The sequence below is a fragment of the Triticum aestivum genome, chromosome 2A, assembly GCF_018294505.1.
Source record: "Triticum aestivum cultivar Chinese Spring chromosome 2A, IWGSC CS RefSeq v2.1, whole genome shotgun sequence".
Lineage (NCBI taxonomy): Eukaryota > Viridiplantae > Streptophyta > Magnoliopsida > Poales > Poaceae > Triticum > Triticum aestivum.
In genome coordinates, this window is record NC_057797.1 from 774,101,413 (window position 1) to 774,105,742 (window position 4,330).

Here is a 4,330-nt window from a genome sequence, read left to right on the forward strand (position 1 = left end):
ACATGCATATAGGTTCTTCTGGCTTGACACCAGGTCTCAGAACAGAATCAAAGAAAGGCCACAAGAAGCCAACATAAATCAGTTCCTACTAACAGTCTACTGGACCAACAAAGACAAAACAGAACTAGGTAGTCATATTTTCGATTAGCTCACTGGGATGAAAACCACATGGATCTCTTCCGCCATCTTTGGATTCTCCTTCACTTGTTCCAGGGTAGCGCGCCCCCCATGTGTCTTTACGAGGATGGTTTTGGACCAGGAGAGTTGTTCCGCAGCTTCATGGCATCTCAGTCTGGTTCTAGCTCCAGTGGTGACCTCAGTCTTCTCAACAGATGGTCTCTGAAATGTTTCACTGCCCCCTCCTGCAGCTCCCTGTGTGGTTTCACCCAGTCTCCTAGATATGTACTTACTTTCTGCCAAACCTGTTTGACAGAGATCCATTTAGACCTATTAAACACAATGGAATTTCTAGTATTCCACAATCCCCAAAGGATCACAAAAGAGACCACATTCAAATGAATAAGTTTCTTATTGCAGAGCCAGCACGCAGCCAGCTCAAGAAAAGAATGGAAAGTTCTACCAAAGATCATCTCGACCTCTTTCCACATTACTCTAGCCACCACACAATCAAAAGACAAATGATGAACTGATTCTATCTCTTTACAATGAATGCATTCCAGAGACTTGGGAATGCCTCTTTTCCTCAGATTATCGCAAGTCATAATTTTATTTTGAGAAAAGAGCCAAAGGAACCTCGGTATCCTGGGTGGGATTTTTAGGTTCCACACCGCCAGGGTGTAAACGGGTTGCACCCCTCTAAAATTAATAACAAAATATAGAGATTTAGAGGAATATATTCCTTTTGATTCATATTGCCAAATCAAACTGTCCTCCTGTTTAGTAAAAGTTATTGATCTAGCAATTGATTCTACATCAAACCATTGTTGCATCAACTCATCATCAAAATTTCTCCTAAAGGAGATCCTGAGAGACTCTCCATCCTAGGTATCTGCTATGGTTTTGTTTTTATCAATAGCTATACAGTATAAATCCCAGAATTGGGTGGCAAGTGGCGAATTACCAAACCAAATATCTTCCCAAAACTTAATTGATCTACCATTTCCAACAGCCCATTTATATCCCAATTTGACTGCCTTCATAGCCCACATCACCCCTCTCCAGAATTGGGATGGATGAGGATCATTACAGCAGAGGATATTTGGTCTATTGGTATTATATTTGGAGTCAATAACTCTCCTCCAAAGAGAACCTTCACTAAAAATATATCTTTTAATCCAAGACCCTATTAAGCACAGGTTCAAATCCTGCAGATTCGGTATCCCCATGCCTCCATACTCCTTTCTCATACACACATACTGCCAATTAGCTAAGTGAATTTTATGGTTTCCTTCTTCATCCCCCCAAAGGCAATTAGCTAGCTGGGTGTTGATCAAATTAATATCCCATTTGGGGAATTTAAAAAAGGATAGCATATATATAGGTATGCTGGCTAGACAGGTTTTGACCAAAGTCACTCTACCTAACAGGGATAATAATTTACCCCTCCAACCAGCCATCCTAGACAGAAGAGCATCAACAAGGGGTTGCAGATCTTCCCTCCTAAGTTTGTCAAAGTGCAAGGGTATCCCCAAATACTTGATAGGGAATTTCCCTTTGATGCAATTCAAAATATCTAGGAAAGCTTGGATCTCTACTTCCTCCAAGTTAATGGGGACTAATTCACTCTTATGATAATTGATGGACATGCCAGAGATTAGCTGAAAACAAGTCATAGCCCACTTGAGATTGATAGCAGCTCTATGGTCATTATCTACAAAAGGCAGAGTGTCCGCTGCATATTGTAGACATGTAACCGCCCCTGGGTGGAAGTTAGGACATAAGCCTCTAATCAGACCTGCTTGTGAGCCTTTAATTATCATTTTAGCAAAAACATCTAGTACAAGATTGAAAAGTAAAGGTGAGAAAGGGCCCATCTGTCTCAAACCACTACTGGTAATGAAGAAGTCACTCTCCTCACCATTTACTTTGACTCCAATGGATCCCTGCGGAGTTATGCTCTTAACCCAGTTGATCCATTTCCTACCAAAACTCTAAGTTCAAGAACTTCATATACAAAATCTAAATTAACTCTATCATAGGCTTTTTCATAGTCTATCTTTAAAACCATCCCCTTCCTACCAGAAGAGTGAGTAGTATGCAACACTTCATGTGTTGTAACCACACTCTCCAAAATGTATCTACCTCTAATGAAGGCAAATTGATTTTCAGAGATCAATTTACCAATAATCAAAGCTAACCTATTAGTCAGAACTTTGGTAAAAATCTTAAAGCAACAGTTGAGTAAGCTAATTGGTCTAAATTTCCTCATATCTTTTGCTTCCTCTTCTTTAGGGATCAGGGTGATCATGGCAAAATTAAGTCTAAAAATGTCTAAACCATGTTCATACCATGCCTCAAACATGGCCATCAGATCACCCTTAATTATATCCAAAAATTCTGGAAGAACATAAAAGGTAACCCATCTGGGCCAGGGGCCCCATCTGAGTAAGACTCAAACACAACTTTTCTAACCTCTTCCTGAGTAAACCTGGCCTCTAGTTTAATATTGTCCTCTACAGAAACTTTTTCAGCATCATTGAAACAATCTTGCTTCAAAGCAATATTAGGCCTCTGTTCAGCTTTGAACAGGTTCCTATAAAAATCAAGAGCTATTTTCATCATTTTACTATGTTCAGATGTGGGTCCCTCAGGTCCTTCTAACACAGAGATCATCTTCTCTCTCCTCCTTTGGTTAGCCACAGCTTGGAAGTAAGCTGTGTTTCTATCTCCTTCTAGGATATCCCTATCTCTAGATCTCTGTCTAGCACTGGTCTCTTCTTTGCTCCAAATTTCTCCGAGCTCAAAGAGAATCTCTTCCATTCTATTCCTATCTACATCATTAAGGCCATCTGATTTTGCCTGAATATTTATTCTATCATACTCTGCCATGAGTGCTTTCTTATGGTTTCTAAGAAAAGCCTCTAGGTTGGCACTCCAACCTTTAGCAAGCCTTCTAAAATCCATTACTTTACATTGCCAGACATCTACAGGATTAGAACTGGTACATTTAGTGTTCCAGGCTTTAACAATTATATCCCTAAAATCAGGCCTAGCAAGCCACCCTTTCTCAAATTTAAAACTAGATTTCTTTGAGGGATCATTACATCCAGATTCCCAAATAACAGGTGTATGATAACTTCCAATCCTAGGGAGAACCCTAGCGCTGGCTAAAGGAAAAATGGACTCAAACTCAGTTGTACAAAAAATTCTATCAATCTTGGACATAATCATGTCTACTTGATTATTTGCCCAGGTATACATTCTACCAGACATATTAATTTCTATTAAGGACCAAAAGTCAACCCAAGAATTAAACTTATCAACCCACTTAAAATCTACTCTACCATTGTTTTTATCAGTCTGGTTCCTAACTAAATTGAAATCCCCTCATATAATTGCAGGGCCATTCCAATTGAGAAAATTATGATGCAACTCAGAAATAAAATCTGTTTTACCCTCTTCATAAGCAGGGCCATAAACAATAGTAATCCTAGAGACTTTTCCAGTATCTTTTTGACACACCACCACATTAACTGAGAACTTGAGAATTTCCCAACTAATAACTTTAAAGATATCTAGGTCTACACCTACTAAAATGCCACCAGCAGAACCAACAGCAGGAAGCCAGTTCCGCTCAAAATTCCTGTTTCCTAGCAAGTTCTTAAGGAAAGAATTAGAAAAGGATTCTTTCTTAGTTTTCTGGAAACCTATGTAAGTAGGCTTTAAAGGTGTAATGGTATCCTCTATACATTTAAGTCTACCAGGAGCCGCAACTCCTCAGTCATGTTTGCTTTCAGTCCAGAGAAATAGAGAGAAGAAAATGGCGGCTGTGTGATACAGCAGCGCCAAACACCTGCGTCTTTTTTCTATTATTATGAGAGCTACGTGAGGTAGAAGAAGAGTAAGAGGGGCTGATAGAGTTAGCTCCAACAGGGGGTGATATTTTGATGCACCACGAGCACGTATTGCGGGAGTAATGGGTACATTCTAGGGCATCTCCAACCGGAAATGCTAGGACGGGGCGCTAGGAGTTTAATCCTAGCAGATCTGCGGTTATGTTGACGATTCCCAGCGCCTCATTTGGCATTGGTGCAAAGAAAGGCACCGCGCGCTTGCTCTTTTTTAAACACATGAGATAACTTGGTCTTTCTTTCTGTTATTCAAGAGCCCGTTATTAGCGCCAGCGTCGGAGGAGGGAGTGCGAGCTTCG